This window comes from Pinus tabuliformis, chromosome 2_1, assembly GCF_031772625.1.
Source record: "Pinus tabuliformis cultivar Carrire ecotype Pingquan chromosome 2_1, CPIR1, whole genome shotgun sequence".
Taxonomy (NCBI): domain Eukaryota; kingdom Viridiplantae; phylum Streptophyta; class Pinopsida; order Pinales; family Pinaceae; genus Pinus; species Pinus tabuliformis.
Genome location: NC_142299.1, coordinates 395,749,458 through 395,775,122, shown reverse-complemented (window position 1 = coordinate 395,775,122; position 25,665 = coordinate 395,749,458).

Genomic DNA, 25,665 nt, shown 5'->3' with positions numbered 1-25,665 from the left:
TTAAATCAATATAAATTATAATTGGGTGGATCACATAAGAATATTCAATTAGGACACACACACACACACACACACACACACACATATACATATATATATATATATTCCAAAACAAGAATAAGAACCATGCAAGGTAGTATATATGATGTTGAAATTTAGAAGCTTTTCTTAGGAACACTAAGAGTAAAATTCTTATTGATTAATGGGTATAATTACAAAAGTAAAGGATGGTTAATGGGTCAATAAATTATATTTAAAATGTGACAACATGGAATGAAAAACAAAGTAGAAGTGTGACTCAGTTCAATACTATATTTATACCATTATAGCTTGACCTGAGGTGTATAAATGAAACAATAGAAACTGACATTATTCTATATATAAAAAATAAATTGTGTATTAGTTGAGAAACATTAAAGTGGTATTAGAGTTGCAGGTTGCAAAATTGGGCCTTTTATGGGTCTTAAACTGAAATAGTTATTTTATTATGTTGTCAGCAAATTATCAAAGGACTATCAGAAAATTTTGAAGTATGGTAAATGACACAATGGAAATAGTTCCATATGATCACCTAGAGGTGGTGAGGAACTTGATACAATGATTGGAATGATGGGGGGGGGACGAGTAATACAAAAAACCAAGAATATGATATATTACAAGTAATGCATAGTTTGAAGGCCGACTTAGATAAAATAAAGGCCAATCAAGAAAGACTATCCAAAGCTAAAGAAGAATGGGAGGATATTAATGGTTATATGTTGATAAAATTAGAAGAAGATAGAGTCGATAAGAAAACAGCAAAAATTCACAAGTATAGAACTAGGAGTGAATCAATAGACACGACTAACTCTATAACTTCTAGTGGAAGTAAGTCCCATTAGTTTGATGAGGAAGAAGAACAACAGTCTAAAAGTAGTGCTTATGTATCCAGGAAGAAGAGGACTTCATCTTAGTTGCAAGGAAAGTTTAAAATGATTAGGCCTCCAAATTTTGATGGAGAATCCAAAGGAGTTGAAGAATGGCTTCTTAATATGTCTAAGTATTTAGATATCTATAATTATCCAAGCAATTTGAAAGTTGGATTGGCAACATACTAGCTGAATCATAAAGAAACCTTATGGTGGGAGGAGAACAAGGCCATAAAAAGAATCAGAAGTAAAATTATGACTTGGAAACTCTTTAGAAAATAATTTAAAAAGAAATATCTAACTAAGAGGTATTTTGATGAAAAATCTATAGGGTTACATGAGTTAAGATTGGGACAATCTACTATGGATGAATGTGTAAATAATTTTATGAGACTGCTAAGATATGTACCATACCTAGAGGAAAAAGCCAAAACACAATAGTTCATTAGTAATTTTCCTTTTTCATATAGAGAGAGAATAGAGTTTAACAACCCAAATGCCATGGATGAGACTATAAGGAAAGAAAAATTGTGTTTTAATCAGAACCAAAGAAAGGTGACAACTCTAAAGGTTGGATGGATAAGAAACACGAGAATTTTAACTCTAAGAAAAAGGGTTTTAAGAAAACTGCATTTTCGAACACTTTTAAAAGTAATAAAGGAGGGAATTATAGCAGAAGTGTGAACCAAACAATAAATTTAGGACAAAAAAATGGACAAGGGGTTGGAGCAAGGTGTAAAAACTTTTCAAAAGCAATGAAACCATTGATTAAATGTTAGGGTTGTAGTAAAAATCATTTATGGAGAGACTGTCCACAAAATCCATTAAATAAAAGAGGAATAGTAAATGACCTACAAGAAACTTCAATAGTAAACGATATTTCCTATAATATTCTAAGGATCAGTGCATCATTGGATGGAAGATAAGCAGACATCATTCCACTACGATGGAAGTCCAAGGTATAATTATTGAGGAAAGAAATTTGTGTTGATGGATCTTAGATCTACTTTAAGTTACATTTCCCTTGGTACAATTAAAAAGTGTGAACTTAAAAAGAAAAATCATATTAGACCCTGGTTAGTGCAACTAGCCACAGGAACAAAAAGGAAAGTAACAAAAATAAGTAAAGATTTCTTATGAAACTTGCATGGAATGAACACTCATTTAAGTATGAATGTTTTACCTTTGGGTAATATGATCTTCTTGTTGGAATGGATTGGTCAAAATCTCACAGAGTAATTTTGAACAACCTGGAGAAGCCCTTCACTTCTATTAATATGACGGTGAGGACTGTGTAATTAAAGGAGTGACAAGAGCTATTTTAGTGATCTATATTTCTTCCTTACAACTGAATAGGTGTGCTTTTAAAGGTTATTAAATGTTTTTTTTTTCAAGTTGAGGACTATAAGCAAACAAAAATAATATTTATATGACTATCCTATTTTACAGCAATACGAATATGTCTTTCCTGAAGAGATACCAGGACTTCCTCCAAGGAGAGAGATAGATTTCACTATTGATCTCGTTCTTGGAGTAGTTTTGGTGTCCAAGGATCCATACAGAATGAGTATTCCTAAGCTAATGGAGTTAAAAATTCAATTGCAATAACTACTAGATAAAGAATATATAAGGCCTACTGTGTCTCCTTGGGCTGCACTTGTTTTATTTGTTAAAATGAAAGATGGGACTTGTAGGCTTTGTATTGATTATAGGAAGTTGAACAAAAATATTATTAAAAAAAAATATCCTTTACCCCATATTGGTGACTTGTTTGATCAAGTCCAAGGAGCTTCAAGTTTTTCAAAACTTGATCTAAGTTTTGGATATCATCAAATTGGGCTCAAGGAGGAATATATACATAAAACAACATTTAGAACATGATGTGGACATTATGAATTTGTAGTGTTGCTATTTGGACTCACTAACACACCAACAACCTTCATCTGCTTGATGAATAGTGTGTTAAGTCCTTTTCCTGACAAATTTGTCATAGTATTCATAGATAATATTCTAGTTTACTCAAAGAGTAAGGAAAAACATGATCATTACTTGTAGATTGTTCTTCAAACACTTAGAGAGAATGAGCTATATGTTAATTTTATCAAATGATCATTTTATCAAGAACAAATTTAGTATTTGGGACATGTAATGTCTAAGGATGGGATTATAGTGGATCTGTAAAAGATTAGAGCTATTACTGAGTGGCTAGTACCTAGAGATGTAGTTGATGTTAGGTCATCTATGGGAATAATAAGTTACTACAAAAGGCTTGTAGAGGTTTTCTCTAAATTTGAATATCCTATTACTTCTTTACAAAATAAGGGGACAAAATCCAAGTGGAGTCAGAAGAGTCAGGACAGTTTTAAGAAACTAAAGCAATTATTAACCACTACTCCAATCTTGAAACTAGTTGATCCTAATAAATATTTTGTGGTGAATCTAGGAAACTAAAAGATAATGAAAATAATTATGCCACACATGATCTAGAAATAACACTCATCATACATGCTTTAAAAATGTGGAGACACTATTTGATAGGAAGAAAATTTCAACTAAAGATAGACAATGTTAGCCTCAAGTATATTTTTTACCAACCAAATCTAAATGTTAGACAAGATAGATGGTTGGCATTTCTTATTGAGTACGATTTTGAAATCATACACATTAAAGGAAAAGAAAAAAAAAATTGTTGATGCTTTGAGTAAAAAGTTAAATCAAATTTTCACAATTTCAGCAACAAGTTGGAAAACAAATTTGAAAAGATAAAAACGAGCAAAATTTTGATGTGGAATACATGCAAATTAAAAAGAAAATGAAAAATATTAAATTGTTAGGTGAAGAAAAAACTGATTTCTCACTGAATAATTAATATTTGTTGTTGTTTAAAGGTAGAAATTACTTACCTAATGATCCAAATTTGAAAACATTTGTTTTGGATGAATTACATAAGAAACCAACAGTTGATCATTTTGGTTGTCAAAGACTGATAACTGTTTTAAGGAAGGATTATTATTGGCCTAATATGAAAAATAATGCAGTAGAATATGTGGCTAGATGCTTAGAGTGTCATCAAGTGAAGGCTTCCCATCAACACCTAGTAGGATTGTTGCAACCTTTGGCTATTCAAAAATGGAAATGGGAAACCATATCCATGGATTTTACTTATGGACTGCCAAGGACTAGGAGGAAACATGACTCTATCATGGTAGTGGTAGATAATGTTAGCAAGGTTGAACACTTTATTCCTGTTAAATCTAATTTTAAGGCTATTAATATAGCCAAAATCTTTATGAAGGAGATATTTAGACTTCACGGTATGCCCAAAATTTTGATTTTGACCATGATGCCAAATTCACTTAAAAATTTTGGAAGGGATTAATTGAAGGTATGGGGACAAAGTTAAGATTTAGTACAAATTATCATCCTCAAATCGATGTTCAAATGGAAAGGACTAATTATACCTTAGAAGATATGTTAGTGATGTATGTTATGGGCAAACCAACTAAGTGGGAAGACTATCTTCACCTAGTTGAATTTTCCTATAATAATGGGTGCCAAACTTCTTTGAATATGAGTCCCTTTGAGGTACTATGTGGAAAAAGTTGCAGAGTACCTCTAAGTTAGGACCATTTTAAGATCGATTAGAATTGGGGCTAGATATGTTAAAGGAGATGGAGGAAGTGGTTAAACAGGTCAAACAAAATTTAAAAACAATGCAAGACAAACAAAAGAGTTATGAAAATATGAAAAGTGTTCATAAGGAATTCATTGTGGCAGATCATGTGTATTTAAAAGTGAAACCAAAGAAAAGCACACTTATACTTGGAAATTTTGTCAAGTTATAACCTAGATATTGTGGGCCTTTTGAAGTCTTAGCCAGAATTAGACTAGTTGCTTATCAGCTCGCCCTTCCAATAAACATAAAAGTTCACAATGTTTTTCATGTATCTTTATTAAAGAAATATATACATGATCCAGCTCATATAATTGATTATAATGTTGTACAAGTGGAACTGGAGGAAAATTTCCTTGTAGAGCCACTACGTATTCCAGATCGAAGGGTAGCCACTCTCCAAAATAGAGACATAACTCAACTAAAAGTTCAATGGAAACATTTCAATCTAGAAGAAGAGACTTGGGAGTTGGAGGATTCTTTTAAGGAAGCATATCCATGTTTGTTTCAATAACCTAGAATGAATTCCAGAAATTATGATCAGACACTAGGACAGTGTCAAATTCAAGCGAGGGATGATGTGACATCCCTCGACTTGAAGTTTTTATGTAAATATTGTATATATGTGTTTCCTTTTTTACTGTTTAAAGTCTTAAAGACATATGAATAATTTAATTGTGAGTACTTTATCACTGATAATGAATGATTATAAATTTCTATTTATGATGTCTTTAATAAATAAAGAGGTCTATAAAATTAATGTTGGAATACACTTGGCTGAAAGAGAAGAGGCTACAAATTTATGATGAATATTATTTAGCCATAAATAAATCTTAGGAATCTAATCTAGATGATTATATTTATTGTGAATTATGGAATTGGCGAAATTTATTACTTCCCTAAAATGTTGGATGTTGTCTTTGGGAACAGGAAGTAAAGCTCATCAATGAGCTAGTAACTATATATCATTTGTTGGTGAAGTGGAGGTAGTTACCAACTACCAAAATGAGTGATAGATGGGTAAAAGGAGTTTTGTTTGATTTTTTTTGTCTTCTTGCTGGGATAACTCATGTTGTCTTGGAGAGACTAATGATCAACAAGTGAACAGGACAGGAAAAACACAAAAAAATAAAATAACTTGCAGACATGTGCTTTGGGGGATATATGTTAGAGTCAATATCATGGTTGGATGGAGTTGTGTATTGATATTAATTTTCCAGTCAGTTAATTCAAGCCAGTGTTCTCTACCTTTCTGAAAGACTATTATGTTTTGTTTATATTTCTGAATAATTTATTCTAAAGATAAAATAAGATAAAAGAATGATTCTAGAATCGCTACATAGTTATATTTAGATTGTGTAAAAGTAGATGAGTAGAAGATTACTAAAGAGTTTAGGTAATTATTTGTACTTATACAAACTTTGGTATTGTATGAATTATTTAATAGTATTGTCTCTACATATACATTATTATAAGATTTTTTTATGTTATGTATTAGAGCTTCTATGAGCTACAAGAAGTTAAGTTAGGTATCACCGTAAACAAAATAAATTGTTAACAGGAACATAAAGTATTCAAATATATACAAATCTCTTGCTTCATTTAATGAAGAGATGTTAGATATATATATATATATATATATATATATATATACACTGAAATGCTAGATTTTAGCTCTATTTGAGAAAGATATATATATACACTGAAATGCTAGATTTTAGCTCTATTTGAGAAAGATATATATATATATATATATATATATATATATATATATATATATATATATATATATATATACTGACTGAAATGCTAGATTTTAGCTCTATTTGAGAAAGAGCGAACTCGTAGAAGTACTGATAAGTAAAATTTAATAAGAAGAAAGTTAATATGTTATATATAAATACCTATATAAAAATATTAACTGTAGATACATGTTATATTAAATACATGGAAGCAGTAAAAACATATATGTGACTTGTGTATGAACAATATCAGAACAATAAGAAAAATCGGAGTTTAGCTAAGAAATATGTTTCAAAGTAGAGAATTCAAAATTTTGAAGAAATTTTATAATTAGAAATATCTAAATAAATATTTTAAAGTTAAAATGTATAAGGATGTTGATGTTTCTAATAATTTCATAGTGCGAGAATAAAAGAAAAAGCATTTTATCTAGTTAACATTTTGACAAAATAATATCAGTACATAAAGAGAAATTATTTTCCCATTTAAAGAAAGATATGCATAATTGATAACAAAGTCATTATATGGAAAAATGCTACATAGCAGTTTGGGTCAAAATTATTGACCCTAATATATCTAGATAGAAATTCACCTAGGATAAATACTATGAAATAAAATACAATTGTGGGTGTAAGAGCCTGAAAGATTACATTATTCCATAACTGGAAGTGTAAGTTTATAAATACATTTAGAAATATTCTAAAAAAAATTGTAAGAGAACTTTGGCAATGAAGTCACAACACAGGAGCTAGGTACAAGACCATCTGACCTGGTGTTGACGGTGTTGAACCCACCAACATGTCAAGGCGATATCCTCAATAAGAAGTCCCAATTAGACCTCAGACTATTTGGTGTAGGAGTCCTAGTAGTGGGTCGTAAGGTAATTCCTTGATCGCGATGTCGCACAAGGGCAAGTAAGATAACTCTGTCACTAGCAAGGGTGTGACTGCTGCAGTGAGTCAAGGAAGATGTATGAGAGGTTCTAACACATAAGGGGGGAGATAAGGGTGAAGGTGAGTTCTAGGTTGAAAGGGATCAGTCCCAACTTGGCTAGGAACACACAACACAAAAGGACATACACAGCTTCCAGCGGAGCAGTCCACTCGGATGCGGTAGTCACAACATACAAGGTAAGATAACATGTACAGCACTCACAGATTAGTCCGAACGAGTGCAACGATTGTTACAGCAAGGTTCATGTGAAGGATCTGTTTGGTTTCCGGCAGAGCAGTCTACACAAACGAGACAACGTTAATAGCATATACAACACATTTGCAAAAAGATTCATATAATTTCATATGAATCAATTCATAAACAAATACATAAGTTAAACAACATATATCATTAAGGCAACTGGAGCAGTCCAACTACAATAATAACATGTGCATGAAAATGTGTTGGCTCTTATTATATAAAAGTGTAAGTTCCAATCATGCAATACATCCATGTAAACCTGCTAGCCCCATCAGTTAAAAGTTGCAGCCACATCTGCCTGCTCCTCCAAAGATATGTACTATCTTCGTGCAGTGGAGAATCCAAGGCGTGTTACAACACTGTCCAATATTTCTTCAAGATAGTCTTAATTGAAGCTTGGCTGACCAAAAGCCTCTACAATGAGTTATGAGGGGCTATTTATAGAAAAGGGTGGGGTGACCCTTGACATTCCCCTTTGTGAGAGTTCAACTACCCTCATGACTCTTCACCTACTCTATGACTGTTACATCCAACTATTGACACTTGACTTACACTTGACGTGACTCAACATTACAATGCACATGTGCTCATGTGAGACAACATGGCTTGAGCAAGCCTTGCAAGACATAACTGGTGCTCGATCTATTGTGATGAGACCAACTCTTTTGACACACTTGTGATGGTAAAGGTGGTGATTTGATGCCAAGCTTGGTCGTTCATGATGGTGTGCATGCACCTTATGGTGACATCTAGCTGAAGCGAACTCTTGCCTCTGTTGCAAACAGTACATTGGTTTGGCTCCTTCATCCAACTCATCTGCTAACATGTGAATGGTCTTCCTGGGTGTCATTGAACCGGAAACACACTGATGCATAGTGTCCGTGCTGATCTTCAAGTGTGTTCTAGTGGTCATGCGCATCAACTTGCCAAAGTACATGTTCAGCTTTAGTTGGACTTGCTTCTTGTCTTCACCTTGGTGAGTGTGCCGAATGGGTTGGATTGCATGCGTGCACACAATGACATGCATGCAATCAACAACACTTCCCACCATGTCTACTCTGTGTCAGCTGCTGGGATGGATCTTTAACTTGTATGGGCGTAGTTTCATCCAGGAGTGCACGTTGCGCCCAATGTTGTCCCTAATCCTACTGCAACTCATTCGTCTATCTGTGCAGCTTCATCTTCTTCCTTGAGTTGTTACTTTGGCACATGAAACTCTTTCTTCGTTCCATCCTCTATCTTCGTGCGACCTTCATGTCACGTCATCACCTCATAGCCTGAGTCTCCAAAGTTGCTTTCATTATCAGTGGATCTGCTTGATCTTGCAACTTTGTTCTGCCTCTATGTTGTCAACAACCTTCCTCTTGAATTCCTGCATTCGCTGCATTCGGTATGCTACCTTCAATTGTTTTTCATGATGTTGCTCATTGTGATGTTGTTGCTTGATGTCCTTGTTTATGAACAACTTGATGTCTTTGTCAGTAGGCAAGCTCATAGACACTTGATCAACTACATCTCCAAGTGTGCTCTGAACAGTGTCTTCGACTTTTCTCTCTTGGAAACCATTGTACCTACACTGTTGAGAGGCAAATGAGCACCTGCAATACCTGGGGACATGGAAACACTCATGGCAAGCAATTTGTCAGTCGAAAACCAAAATGAACTTTGAGAACTGACTGTGTGACTGACCATGAAGGTTGCGCAATTTCAACTAGGAGGTCAGGAGACCGACTGCCAAGGCTGCACAAGGCACAGCCTGGGTTGTTGGAAGACTGACTAACTGTTGGAATTATGCAATGCATAGTCCATTCTAGCTATTGACTGCTAGGATTGCGCAATGTGTAATTCCAGCTGGGAAGGATTGTTGGCCTAGGGACATATTTGCATAATTTCTTGGCCAAGCAGCCATTGTCCTCCAGAAATGTGCAAAATAGTCTTGGAGGCCAGTGCTGGGTAGGAATGCACAAATATGGAGAGGAAGGAGAGCCTTCCTTCCCTAGATTATGCAATGATGCCTTGGTGAAGGCAGAGTTCAGGCGAAGGTTGGCCCGACTCACCAACGGGCAATTGAAAGAAACTAAGATAGTAAATGCATGGTGACACTAAGTGATAGTAGAAGTGATTAACAGTGCATGCAAAAAATGAATGAAATATTCAGAAAACAAATCAACATGCATGTGGGTGAGGCAGTTCACCGGTTGGGCAAACATCCGTGAAAAATAGTTTCTTGCATGTGAAACTGAAACAGACCTAGGACAAGCTAGTATACATGTAAATGACAACAAGCGCTCAAATAAATCAAGAAAATAGTACTCCCACAAGCGAAAACACAAAAAGTGACAGAAATGCAGCACAAGGCATGGGAAGGGGGCTTACCCCAAAACAGCGGAGTTGAATCTGTCGACTGCTCCTAGATGTGATGTGGGGTTTTAGAGCTGTAAGGTTGATGTGAAGAATGAGCTCTGCAGCGTCTGGTTGATGAGTTTTTATAACATTGAGGTTGTTGGGGAATTAAGATGTCTTTTTACAAACAATCTTAATTTGTACTTTAATTGTCAACTCGAGGCAAGTCTTTTTATTTCAAGAGTGTCAGCACTATGTATGTAGTGAATTCAGAGGTTAACTAATAACAAATTGTTGCAATTTCTAATGACTATCTTCTTCAAACTCAATCCAATCAACTCCGAAAGAAGTAATTTTGAAATAAATTCGTAACACACTCTGCAATTCTACTTAACCTGTCATGGAAGCAAATAGATCTCAATATAACTTGTAAAAAATCATGCTTGACAGTTTTAACTAGAATTGAAGCTAACTCGCTCACTCATGAAAGAGAAATGTAACAATTAACAGCAATGGTAATAGAGCAGCAAATCCTAATTAAACATCAAATCCTAATTAAGCAGCAATTCCGAATTGAACAGAAAATATGGATTGAACAACAATTCCGACTTGAACAACAATTTTGGATTGAACAGCAAATCTGAATTGAACAACAAATTTGAATTGAACAGTAATTCTGAATTGAACAACAAACGATACAAGAATATCAAACATTATCTAAATAGCAAATGACTGTAGAAGCATAAAGCGATTAATTCTATCTCTGAAACCTATGATAACGTTGCTTGAAAGGAACGGTGATCTGAGTTGGGACTATCATAACTAATTCAATCAAAGGTATTACTCGCATATGACACACAGATCAATCTAAATCTCGAATGAACAACAAATGCAATATGAATCGACAATCCTTACAATAATCAAAAGTAATATTAACTTAACATTAACAAGCAATCAAGAATGAAATAGAAAATATTATGACACAGGTGAAACAATAGATCTTCTCTTGACCGGGCCCAAAGTCACCATAAGTCTTCGCTAAGAGATACTCAAAATATAAGTATGAATCAAACACGGCCTTTCTTCATTAATGTAAGTAACCAAGTTACAACATCCAAAATAACAATATTATATGTCAAAAATAATAATTACAAACTGTGAAATTCTGAACTTTGTGCAGTTTTGCCTTTCGGCCTTATATATTACATTTAGAAAGTAAATAGATAAAATTGAATCCTCGGGATCAGGGAATCTAGAGGATTTTGCTATACTTGATCTGATTTTGTCATAATATAGTCATTGTTTTGCCCAGTCTTCTGTTGTCCTGCCTTGCCTCTGACATTGTCGCTTTCCATTGTGAGATGCTTCCATTCTATCGATCAGGCAACTATCACTCAATCCGTGACTTCTGTGCATAAAGATAGTAAAAATCAGTTTTTCCTTCTTAGATTCGTCCAATTTGTTATGATTACTTTTACTCGACTTTAGATATTATTTCCTCTATTTTTATTCATAAACAGAGATAATCATGTGAGGATGAGTGCTAAATAAAGTGATTACTTAGGAGAAAACATACTTTTTTCTTGACCCAACATACTCCCCAACTTACCTTGTTGCATGACCTCATGCAATTAAATAGTTGAGGTGTAGCTAAGTTAGGGAATATGCAGGATATACCTCCTCCTTATAGTTTTTGAAGCCATTTTTCTTCTTTAGTATAGAAAAAACCTGGTTAATGTCTTGATCCTTCAAGGTGTAGTCACAGTGATACTTCTATGGAGGATACCATATGATTGGAGCTCTATACCGACATCCTATCCATTCAGGCCCCATGGTTAAGACCATGTTACTATACTTGTGAAAATGAGAGGAGGCAGCATTAAAGTTTCCGTACCCAAATGGCTCTCGGTTTCTAACAGTATTGTTGGAGACTTCCCACCTTTGTCTAGCTGCAGACAAGGCTTCCTCCTTAATCTCGTGGAAGTACTTATTTCCAGCTTATATAATATCTGTGTGAAATGGACCCAATTGGCCCACAACACCATCTCGCTTCATGAATTTCTTGAGTTTGACCGAGAGATGCAGGGGTTTGGTAGGTTCCCCTCTCACCCATAGGTCGATTCCTTCTTCACGCTTTCTAAAAGTATTGAATTTATTAGTAGCAAAAGAGAGGAATGCTTGGAATTTTACATCCCCTATAAAGGGGTTAGGATTGTTGTCTTTGTCATCTTCCAGAAAGAAATTGTGCATGTAAATTTCACAGAGGAGGCAATGTACCTGCTCGTTCTGTTCTCTGAAGCACTTGAAAAAGTTCGGGATAGTTTTTATTTCCACAGACTTCCCAACCTTAACAACTTTGACTTTCAGTAGGAGGTATCTTTCCAGGAGGAATAGGGAATAATTTGTACAGGGGCTCTGCATGACAGAGTGTCTGAATAAAGAGAGCAGACAGTTTCCAACTGCTCTTTAGCCTTTTGTTATTTGTCCCGTGCTTTCTGTTAGAGTCGGTCTAGTTATCCCTCCGTCAGAGATCAAAGCTCTTTTGCATTTCATAATTAGGTGTCTGATCAGTTTTGATCAATTGCATTTCGTTAGGCATGCCATAACTCTGATGGAGTGGGTTGTGTCACTCATTCCCTTCGTGCTTGGCACTGCTGGTTCAGGCCTGTTTATTAAAATAAGTCTTCAAAGGTCATTTACAATCATGTTTTAAATTTTGAGGTCTTAGGTCTAGGGTTGAGTCAATTTTGTCTGGAAAAGTCTTAGAAGACCAGCAGGCCAGAGGGATGTTTTGATAGATCATCACGTCAATAATTTTCATCATTGTACAGCTGAATTTGGACTTCTCTTCAAAACTCTGTTTTGAAGATAAGTCGCCATCTCTTTTTTGTAAAAATTGTCAAAATTTTCAGTTCTTCAATCGTTTAAGTGCAACCTTGGTCTCCTTTGCCAGAGCATATCAGAGCTATCCCTGCAAAAAATTATCAGAGAAAATCATTACTTCAACCAATTTTAAAGGGGAAACCAAAAAGGTCAAAGCCTATTAATTTTGAAAAAGTGTCAACAACCAAACATAAGAAAATTGGTTTTGGGTTAAGCAAAAATCAACAAGGAGTCTATATGAAGATATTTCTCCTCATTTGCAACCCATTCCACATTCCAAGAGCAAAGAGCATCGTTCTAAGGCGATTTTGTGAGTTTGTGAGCAAATTGGGCCGTTTCCAGGGCGTGCTACGCATCAGGTTGGGCGCACGACGCACCAGTGGCGCGCGGCGCATCAGGCGACAAATTTCAGTGTTATTTTACACGGGTGAGGCGCATCAGGAGCGCGCGGCGCATTGGGTGAGGCGCGTGGCGCATTGGAGTTTATGCCCAGACTTTGTCTAAAACACACACAAACACCTCTTCTCACGCATCAAATCACATGTAGGCTTTATATCCACGGCTCATTCTTGGTTTTGAAAGGTTTATGTAAAGAAATTATGCTATATTTGCCATGAAAAACCAAGTGTAAAAACCCTCCTTGTCCATTAGTTTGATGTAAGGATTTAAATGCCAAGATTGCTGTAGGGTTTTAAAAAAATAAATGTTGCCAAGGTTTTCCCATTTCCTGTGTTTCCCACCCCCTATATTCACCAATATTTTCCCCAATAATTCCTCATAAAACCCTACACTATTCTCCCTCAAATCCTAGCCCCTCCCTTCTACTACAAACATATTTTTCCTACCCTACCTCATCCCAAACCATAAAACTTCAAGATTTTCATGTCCCTTCCCTTCCCTAAATTCCTTGTTTTATTTCCATTGTCCCCATTTCCCTAATGTTTCCCCTTTCCTAACAATTCCCTTGTATATTTGTGTCCCCTTGGTCATAGCATTTTGAGAAAAAGAAAAGTCTACAGTCAATTTTCCACACAGTTGTATATCAGCATATATATATTCGAGCTACCTTGTTTTTAAAGAACATGTCAGAGACCGAGTCAGCTTATGAGCAGGATTATGATATTGATTCTACACCAGAGGTAAATGTGCCAAGGAGGTATCACAAAGGTGGCAAAGGTGGTCGTCATGTCAGGGAGGAGCCTACTTCTTTGGCTCAATTGCAAGCTTGTCCACTTGCAATGGACTGTTTTCGGTATCAATCATGTTTTGAATACTGTGAGCGGATCTCACAAATCCAGCATCATCGGGAACTAGTCCGTTTATTTGTTCTACATTTGCAGGATGGTCATGTAAACCTTGCTGGAGTGAATTTCACCTTGTCACCCGAGATTATTTCTCAGGCCACTGGGATACCAAATGTAGGGGAGGAATGGAGTAAACGCCAGCAGTTAGACAGATTCCACTATGAACCATATATCAAGCCCGGGTATATAAGACACTTGACTGCAATTTTTCCTTTCAGATTCCTAAGGGATGAGTATGCACCATTGATGAAACTCATCATTCGATATTTCAGTTGCGAGGGCAGATTCTCACGTCTCTATGCGTACCATGTCCATTTGTTGATGCATTTTACAAGGGTACGTATGATGAACATTCCATTTTTCATGTGTCGTAACATAGAGAGGATGGTGCCTTTAGTACAAAGGAAGAGCCCAGCACATCAGCATAAGAACATCTATCATTATGCATTGATCAAAATTGTAGTGATGCATCAGTTGGCACAGCAGGGCATTACTTGGGAAGATTTCATCTCTCGTGATTACTTTGCACCATTATAGCCACCTCCCGAGATAGTTCATGATGAGGGAGGACCTTCACACCAGCCAGACATTCCCGAGACTGAGCATATAAGTGCTCCTCCATATGTGACATACCAGTGAGGTCATAGGGCATTATTTGCATCTACACGACAAGTACTATCTCCACCCGGGGTGGAAGGGGTCTCGTTGACTTCATCAGCACAGCGAGTGTTATCTCCGCCTCATGTGGAAGGGGCCTCACTTTTGACAGTAGCACAGTAGGTACAAGATAAGGGCAAGAAGCCCAAGCATGAGGAGGGACCTTCAGGTGAGCCATCCGGGTTTGTTACTATTCATGATGAGACAGCTTCAGAATCAGAGAAGACCCAATATATCAGGTATCTAGAGCAGCGGAATAAACAGCTTGAGGACCAGCACATGATCATAGAGCTACAGAACATCCATGAGAATCGCCAAGCTGCCCAACATAGGCAAATTGAGTTCACCTCTCTAGAGCAACAGGTAAATGAGGATCGAGAGGCTAATCTTGAGAGGGTCAACATCTACTTGGAGGAATGGCTGAAAAGGGCCGATAGAGACCATGCATTATTGAAACACATGGTTATGCATTACAAGGTTCGGAACTTGGTTTGCAAGGCACCACTTAGGAGTCTTAAGGCAAAATTGAGGAAAATGGTCAAGAAGAAAAAACGACAAAAGGAGCTTGATCGTCTTCGGATTTTGGCCGAAGCCTCTTTGACTGAGCATAGTACTTGATTGGGGACCCCTAGCCCAAATTTCAACAAGTTTGGGGAAAATTTTGTCAATTTTGAAATTTTTGTGTAAAAAACAGGTTTTTGGGCTCAACGCGTAGCGCGCCGCGCGCTACCCATAAGATTGGGAGGTCCAAATCATGAAAGGTTTGCATTTTTGGATTTTTCATGATGAAATACACCTGCTCAGCTATTGCCAAGGCATTTCATCAAGGTTTGGGTCCCCAAAAGGTCAAAAAACATGCAAAAAATGACCTCACTGCCCCTTTTTGGACACACAGGAAGCAGCCTTGGGAGAATGCACTTTTGGAGGGGCAAATGGACATCAAATTGGAAAATTCCACTTGGGTTGGAAAGTAGACATCCAGTGCTTTCCAAAAAGCCAACCTGGGCTCAATTTGGATGCCGGGAAGTGCCCCAAAAGCAGGTGGAAAGGCACGCTATGCATAGGGCTCAGGCGCGCTACGCATCAGGATTTTTTGCAAAGTTTTCATCTTCAGCTCAGGAAACGAAGCCAGTTTGACTAGTTTTGACTTTTGATGGGATTTTTCACCCTTCTTGATGTAATTAATGGAACTTTATGTTGACATGACATGTATTTACTTATTCTAGATGATTCATTCATAAAATAGCAAAAATTTAATGAATGAATTGGTTTCCTAGCTTATAGAGGCAAGTTGTTTTGACTGCCTAGATTGTAGTGCTTTGTTTAGAATTGGTTGAAACAGATCCTAGGATGATGAGCTCGACCCCTAGAGGCAAGGTAATGTGTTAGCTTGCCTATATTATGTATTTTCTTAGTCATTTTCAGGGTTGGACTCTTGGGAATAGCTTGATACACTATTGTACATATTTTATCTGCAATTTTGGCAAAGGATAGACCAGGGTTTTGCAGCACTATTTGGGATTCATGTGGCCTTATGTGTTGATGGTGTGTTTCTCTCAGTACTTGTAAGTTGTATATGTGTATCATTTTCCTTATTTAATCTTCTGCAATTAAACAAATGAAGTGTTAAGGTAGAATCCATAAATTTGCTATGCTCTGCCTTTAAGTTTGTTTAATTTTCCATGTTTTCTTCAGTTTAAGGAGAATCCTTGAGACTTCCTTGCTCTCCTTAGCTCCTCACATGTCAGGTCTATTCATTCAATCACTTTAAAGGCATCAAAACAATCGCCTATCTTGCCCCAAGTAGACCTCTACAAAAGCTGTGCCTCATCCCCGCACCCAAAATTGCCTTTCCCTTGAATTCAACAAAACTTCAAAAAATAAATTCCATAGTCCTTGTACTTCATACCTAGCCTAAAATTAGTCATCAATTCAGTCATCTCGAGCCTCTTTGATTACCTTTTTCCGAGATTGACCAGAGAGAGCCCTCTCTTGTCCTCGTAGGGCTAGCTACTAGGCTGAGATTGGTTTGATGTTGCCTCGAGTTTTGCCTTCCTCAGCTTGAGGCAAATTCGAACGCTAACACTTTCTCAACCTTTTTTGTTCAGCCTTGTACTGAGAAAATGTCTCATCCTCAGTCGTTGTGACTGCCTCAAACTTTTTATTTAATTCTTGATGTATCCATAGGGGCACTACCTCCTCCTTGTGCTAGATTAATTCATGTTAAACCTTCATTAGTTCATTATGCAGTCTGCTAATAAATGCCTCCCTTACTAATGGAATATAAGAAGTTTTCTCCTATGTTTGTGCATCATTATCTTGTGTCTCTATAGGCTCAGTTTGGATAGGAGCCTTGGTTTCTTCTTGAGTTGTGCAATCATCAATGGGGATGTTTTTTTCAGCATCAGTCTAAACAGCAATGTTTATAGTAGGGTAGTCAGTTTGGTTCTCTTGTGTACAAACATAGGGGTATTCAGTCTACATTTCAGTTTCCTCTACAATACATGGATCTATCTGAGTTTCTTTTGAACAGACCAAAAGAACCTCAATTTGGGTTTCAACATCCTTTCCAGAACAATGTTCTGTCTATGCTCCTGTGGTCTCTTTTTCTACTTTCAAGTTCTTGGCTTTGATGGCCTCTTTTAACCACTATCTTAGCTACCCAATTATTCGCTTCTTTTTTCTATATTTTTTTTAGCATTTTTCTGAGCCTATCCTTGTAGGACTTCCAACCGGCGGTGGTGTAGCTACATTTTCCTCAGGTTCATGCTCGGGTGGCATTTTGTCAGCATCAAGGAGGGTTTCAACTGGAATTGTATCTCTTGACGGAGCTTCACCTTCTAATTCCTTTTTGACATGAATTTTTCTCTCAGGAGACCCCAATACAATGGTGTCTCCTGAGAAGTTATCATTCTCCGGTTTTCTTCTAGGTAGGCCTCGTCCTCAGGGGACTTAGAAAAAATAATATTGCCTAGTTGATTTTCATCTCCCAGGGTCTCATCTACAGGATTTTCTTCAGCTGGGGGGTCCACTGGACTGATATCTGTTGTTTGATTTTCTTCTCTAATAGCTTCCTCTTCATGCATCTCAGCTTCAAGGGGTTTTTCCACATAAGGGACTAGTTCCCTCTGTTCTTCCAAGAAATCAGTAAATGGCAGGGTTTGATCACAACCAGGGCTATCAGCAGAGGTAGACTAGTTGGGGGTACAATTTTGTCCTTCAACATTCTCAAATTATTCTCTTCCCTTGCCAAACATCCCCATGTTTTCCAATACCCTAGCCACCTCTTCTTCATAGTCTTGCAAAGGGGTATTCTGCAGACTTGGAGGTGGTGTGAGTGATGGGTCGGCCTCATTTGTCTAAATTTGGGTATGTCGTTGGGACTTCACCTACATAGAGCATCTGTGTTTTGCTGGGTTCAAAGGTACAGAGGAATTTTTCCTCTTTAGCGTCCTTCTTGGACCTGGGGTTTTAGGCCCTTGTTATTATGCTACTAGGTTTTCTACAGGTGGGGCCAGAGTAGGATTTACAATATTGTCCCAGGTTAACTGTTGTTGGGCCAGTCCATGTATGATAAGAAATTTAATCATTTCATGATGACTGATGACAGTGTGTGGGTCCTTAGCTTTCCTAACTCGTCGAGCGACATCATGCAATAGAGGATTCAAATAAAACGGCAAATTAACTAAAAATTTATGTTTTAGGATGGCTAGGAATTTGATTTGACGGGGCTTTACCACATCCTAGAGACCATCACATGTGATGTACCATTGCACAATCACTTCCAACTCCTACCAAGGTTGTCTTAACGCTGAAGGGTGAATCCCTTTCCCTGTTCATGCTAATTGCTCATCCAGGTCTTGGAACGCTGCAACTGCATTGTGCAGAAGGACATGCTTGTCTGTCCACTTTGCTCCCTCAGCCAGAAGTCCAGTGACTTCGGCTATGACAACTTCAAAGACTTTTATATCCCTACCTCTTATTGTGGTGTTGCCATTCTACAAATTCTGCAAGAATTTGAGTGCCATTTCTTCATGAAATCCCTGCAATTTATTCAAATATTGTAGCCATTTTGCGCGCTCAAGAATTGCATGAGCCTAGTTCGATACCATGAGTACTGAGGGCTCATTTCGGATATCTCTACCTCCCAAGGCTGTTATGTTCTTGTGAATAGTTCTCCTGCATGGACTTCTCCTGCTCTTTCGCAAATTAGAACAGCAGCAAAGATCGTTAAAGCAATAAACAGGAAAATAACGTTGATTTGGGAATTAACAACATATATAGTCAAGTCATTTGTCTCATCAACCATTTTTGACGTAGCCCCATTATTAATTCACATGCAATCCATAATGGTCGCCATCATTTCTCCAATCAGAAATACCTTGCTAATTATTATGCATATCCAATCATCATGCAGCCTTTACCCGAAAATCAATTGAATAATTAGCATTTACTTATCCATCATTGTCTCACACGATGTTCACACGCAAACCATCCCCCCTCCAATGGGAAAAAGGACATCCACGTCCACCAAGCATGTGAAAAGAAAGCACATGAATTGAGGATTCATAAATGCAGACAACTAATCTAGAAAAGCGACACAATTTATGACAAATCAATTAAAGCAAGACAAGTATCAGAGGTAAAAATGGACGAAAAAAGATAAAAATAGATATCTACATTATTATGTGAAAAGATGTTCACCGCAAGCCGTATTAGTAATGAACACATACTTGGCGGTAAGCAGTAATGGCTGTCATGAATTGATTGGAGAAATATATAATATAATGAATATATGACATAATTTACCATGCATATTGGCTTGTAAGAGTGTTGTTCAAATGGGAAATATTCTTAGAAATGAATCCATAGGTGGCAATAAAATAGAGAGCATTTGGCTGTGTAATATAATACTCCAATACCATAAGCAGAGCCACTGCTACCAGTAGGCGTTCATAGCCTCAACAAGGTTTATTTTTTAACCCAACAAATGAGCTAGAGTCCTCCTTTTAATATGTAGTTTATTCTTCTTTTTCTACCATAAAGAGACCACTATGTTGGCATGGTGACCAGATGATCATAGTGCCATTCACCAAGATATAACAAAATGATCAGGCTAGCTCGTAATGAGACCCCATGTCCTTCTGACAGTTTGTAATCATCAAGAAGGTCATTACCTTGGTTTGGTGGCCAAAAATGGAATGTCGCTTGTTACATCTTTATGATCATGGTAGGTTGGCTCATGATGAGACCCCCTATCCTCTTTAAGACAGTGTTCATTGCATTTGCATATTTCTTTATTTTTATTTTTCTCATCTTTGATGTTTTTATAAAAAGAGGGAGGCTCTTACCCTCATCTCATCATTTCTAAGGGATTTTTCCATTTGAAAGTGTGGCAAATGAGCCAGCATGATCTGAAATAATGAATCATTTTATGATATTTCCAAAAAAGATGTCTAGCTAGTCATTATAGAGATGCACCATATCAGCTTTTGGATAAATATAACCATCAAGAGGCTTCATGAATCATAATAGTGTTGATATTACTGTTTTTCTTTATGTTAGGCACAAATCCACTCAGATGGTGTTTATTCAAAACATAAAAGAAACTGAAGATGGCACGATGATTGGTAATGAATCAAATAAAAGAAATCACAATTCGTCCTAAAATAAACATAAAAGTGTTGTTCAATTGATTGAATGCCAATCGTTCAATTATTTGAATGGAAAAAATCGAAAAGGAAGCAAAATTGTTGTTCAATTGATTAAACAGCATCATTCAATCGATTGAACAGTAAAATCAAAAAGAAGCAAAAAAAAATTCAATTGATTGAATAGCAATCGTTCAATCGATTGAACAGCAAAATCAAAAGGAAAACACACAAGATTTTTGTTCAAATGATTGAACAGCAATCATTCAATCGTTTGAACGGAAAATATCAATAAGAAAGATGCAAAAGTGCTGCTCAATTGATTGAACAGCAATCATTCAATCGTAGGAATAGCAAAAATTGAAAATAAAGACTCAAAAGTGTTGTTCAATCGATCGAACAATAATCGTTCAATTGTTTGAACAGCAAAAATTGGAAATTAACAAGAGCAAAAGTGTTGTTCAATCGATTGAACAGCAATTGTTCAATCGTTTGAACAGAAAAAATGTTAAAATGAAAACAAAAAAGGTGTTTTTCAATCGATTAAACAGCAATCGTTCAATCTTTTGAACAGCAAAAATTTAAAGATGCAAAAAGTGTTGTTCAGTCGAGTTAACAGCAATCGTTCAATCAAGTGAACAACAATCGTTCAATCGTTTGAACAACGAAAATTTAAAAACGCAAACAGTGTTTTTCAATTGATTGAACAGCAATCTTTCAATCATTTGAACAGCGAAAATATAAAAAACGCAAAAAGTGTTGTTCAATCGATTGAACAACAATTGTTCAATCGTTTGAATAGTGAATGTCAACAAGAACGCAGAAGTGTTATTCAATCGATTGAACAAAAATCATTCAATCATTTGAACAACAAAATCAAAAACACAAAAATGTTGTTCAATCGATTGAACAACAATTTCGACACATAAAAATAAGTGTTGTTCAATAGATTGAATAGCAATTGTTCAATCGACTGAACAACGACACACACATAAAAATAAGTGTTGTTCAATTGATTGAACAACAATCGTTCAATCGATTGAATAACACTTACCAAGCACTAAAAACAAGAAAATCCTAATATTTACATGGTGGTACCTAAGTAAATTACAATCAATCAAAAAGAATATATACATTATTTACAATTTAAAAAAAAAAAACTCAATTTTTTGAAAGAAGCAAGGTCATCACTCTCTACACCTTAGATTGGCATGGAGGGGTCCTCGCGTACCTGTCGGTAGAAAGACTCCTTGGTGAGTGGTTTGCCGTAGAGATGAACTCGATGCCCATTAACCTTAAAAGAATGGCCAGAACCGTCAATGGTAGTCAAAGTAAGAGTGTCATTGTTATGTACTTCTTGAATCTCATGAGGGTTGAGCCACCTTGTTTGCAAATTCCCGGAAAGTCCTAGAATCTGGAGTCATAAAGGAGTGCCCAATCCCCTTTTTGAAATGTCTTCTTCTTGATGAGGTTGTCATGCCACTTTGCCCTTTGTTGCTGAATACCTGCAATCCGTTGCAAATCTAGCAATCGAGCTTCATCTAATTCGTTAATTTGTTACAGTTGCTTGGTTTGGGCTTCTGTTAAATCCATCCCCACGTCCTGATCCATTCTTAGAGTCTTTATTTTGAATTCGATTGGAAAAATAGGTTCTTTGCCAAACACGAGCTAGTACGAAGAGTATCCAGTAGTATTCCTCTAAGTCGTGTGATAGGCCCACAAGGCCTCTGGTAGTCTCACATCCTAGTCGCGTTGGTGTGTTAAGACTGTTTTGGTCAAAATCGCTTCAATGACCTTATTGGTGCTTTCGACCTGCCCGTTCGCCTGCGAGTGATACGGGAAAGTGATCCTATGTGTAATGTGATGGTTTCTGAGAGTGGCAGTAATCTTTTGTCCTACAAATTTCCCTTCCCCATATGTTATCACTTCCCATAGTAAATCATACCGCACGAATAACCCAAAGAGGAATTTAATCACGGCTTCCTCTGTGGCTCTTGGTAAATCTACTGTTTCCACCCATTTCGTCACATAATATATGGCAACCAATATGTAGGCTTTCTGAATCAATGGCATATGGAATGGGCCAACAAAGTCCAACGCCCATCGTTCAAAGGGTTCTATAACTAGTGAGGTTTGTAGTGGCATTTCATCAGATTAGCCAGGTCGGCCCATCCTTTGGCAGCTATCACAAGCCTGGGAATATTTCTTAGCATCTTTAAAAATAGTGGGCCAATAATAGCCCATCTATAGTACCTTATGCCCTATCCTTCGATCTGCAAAGTGACCTCCGCAGGGCTCATCATGGCAAGCTTTCAGGATGTCATAAATCTCATCCTCGTGAATGCATCTGCGTATACACATGTCGGACCCTGTGTGAAAAATATATCCTTCAATCCAAGAGAATCGAGCGCTGCACTGAACGATCTATTTCCTATCCCTTGCTGTCAAATGCCTAGGCAGCTTCCCTACTGCCAGATAATTTGCCACATCTGCATACCATGGCATCTTGACTGTCACGGCAAACAAATATTCATCTGGGAATTGGTCATCCACTTCTAGTGGATCACTTACCTTTGGGATTCTAGACAGAAAATCAGCAATTTGTTTTTCCTTCCCCAGACAATCCTTAATAGTAATGTCAAATTCCTACAAAAGCAATAGCCAACGAGTCACTCGACCATTTGTGATAGGTTTGTTAGCTAAATACCAAATGGAAGAGTGATCAGTATATAGAAAAACTTGGTAGCCAATTATGTAATGTCTAAATTTGTTTATTGCATAAATAACGGCTAAGAATTCTTTTTCTGTTACTGTATAATTAAGTTCTATAGGAGTAAGATTTTTGCTAATATAATATATAGCATAAGGCTTCCTGTCCTCTTCCTGACTGAGGACAGCACCTATAGCTACATCTGATGCATCTGTGGATATGTGAAAAGGCAGCTCCTAGTTTGGTCCACATAATATTGGTGTCGTCGAGACTAGCTTCTTTAAACCTGTAAAAGTTGTGTCACATTTTTCAGACCATTTGAAATCAACATTTCCAGTTAAAGCATATAAAGGTGCAGCAATTTGTGAAAAGTTTTTAATAAACCTGCGATAATAGCCTGCATATCCCAGGAAACTATGTACCTTTGTCTGAGTACAGGGAGTAGGTAGTAATTACCTATATTTTTGTTGGGTCTACCTGTATCCCTTCTGCAAAAATATAATGTCCCAAGATTACACCTTCGGTCATCGTCATGTGACACTTGACATTGCTTAAACATAACCTAGTAGCAATGCATCATCCTAAAACCTTTTCTAATGTTTATAGTGCTTGATCAAAGTCATCCCCATATGGAGTAAAGTCATCCATATATACCTCAAGTCCTTCGTTTATCAAGTCAGCAAAAATGCTAAGTATAGCTCTTTGAAATGTGGTTGGGGCATTGCATAGGCCGAATGGTAATACTTTGTAAGAAAACGTACCCCAGGGACAGGTGAAGGTTGTTTTATCTTGGTCTTCAGGGGTGATCTAAATCTGATTGTAGCCACTGAAGCCGTCTAGGAAGGAAAATAATTGCTTCCCTACCAAGGTATCTAGGACTTGATTGATAAATGGGAGAGGGAAATGATCTTTCTATGTTGCCTTGTTTAGTTCCCGTAATCTACACAGATACGCCATTTCCCATTTTTCTTGGGGATGACCACCAATGGAGAGACCCATTTTCTATCCGAAATAGGATAAATGAAATTCACATCTAGCAGCTTCTGTAATTCTTCTTTCACAATATCCTTAAGGTGTGGATTCAATCTCCGCTGAGGCTGCCGAATAGGTCGAGCATCCTTCTCAGTATAGATGTGATGAGTACGCAGTTGTGGTCTATACCCTCCATATCGGGATAATCCCAAGCAAAGGCCCCTTGATATTTTTGCAGGATCTGAATGAGCCTTTGTTGTTGATCACTATCCAAGCTATCATTATTGTTAAAAATTTTCCTGGTTCAATTTCCACCGGCTTGTTGTTATGAACAATAGTCGTCTGGATGTGTTGATCATCAGTATCCTTCAAGGGATTTTTTGATGCTTCATTATCAAGGATTGCTTTCACCATTTGACACTTTATGTTGCCCACATCAACTGGCTGATTGATGAATTTTTTGATAACGTCATCTTCAGTTTGATCTTTGAATTTTAGTGCCTCTTCTAGAGATGTAATCTTTCTTGAATCATACAAAACTGACAATGTTGTTGAGCGACAACTTGATCGCTTGGATAGATTTGCAAATGCAAAATCATTTCAAGAATTTGATAATCAGATTCCACATCTTTAAGGGGGGATTCCTATGCTAGATCAACCTATGTAATCCTCTTTTGAAGTACTCTCTCCCCCGCATGAAACTCCAACAACGGATGATACTTTGAGTGATGTGATTGACAGAATTGGGAGACTCAATCTTGATTCAGTCCCAACTCAATCAATGGAGCAGCCTAGACCATCTAAGAAAGGTCCCCCAAAGTGGCTGATAAAGACACTTGAAAGTGTTCATCCTGATGAGGTTGGAAAGACAGGAATTAGAAATTCAAACCAGAAAAATGGAGGTGATTTAGATGACTCTGATTCACCTGCTGATATGGATGTTTCTTATGATTGTGAAATGAATTTATCTATAGATTTTGAACCAACTTCCTTCAAAGAAGCTGCTTCTCATGATGAATGGAAAGAAGCGATGCAAAAGGAGTATGATGCCCTGATATAGAATGGCACTTGGAAGCTGGTTGATCCTCCACTAGGAACCAAACCAATTGGCTGCAAGTGGGTCTACAAGAATAAGTATAAATTTGATGGCTCACTTGACAAGCACAAAGCCAGGCTTGTGGCAAAAGGTTTTTCACAGAAGGAAGGGGTCGATTATGAGGAGACTTTTGCCCCCACAACAAAATGGGCTACCATCTGGACACTCTTTGCCCTAGCAGCTCAGAACGATTGGAAAGTCCATCAAATGGATGTAAAAACTGCTTTCTTGAATGGAGATCTAAAAGAGAATGTTTTTATGTCCCAGCCTGAAGGATTTGTTGTAAAAGGACATGAACATAAAGTATGCAAACTTGTGAAATCCTTGTATGGCCTCAAACAAGCACCGTGAGCCCGGTGTGAAAAACTAATTGAGCATCTTCTAAAACTCAATTTCAAACATTATGATCTTGATGATGCAACTTTGTTTGTCAAGAAGGTTGGAAAAATAGTTGTATATGTAGATGATATTTTTATGATAGGGAACAATGAAAGCTACATTACATCCATAAAGAAGGAATTGAGGAAAGGT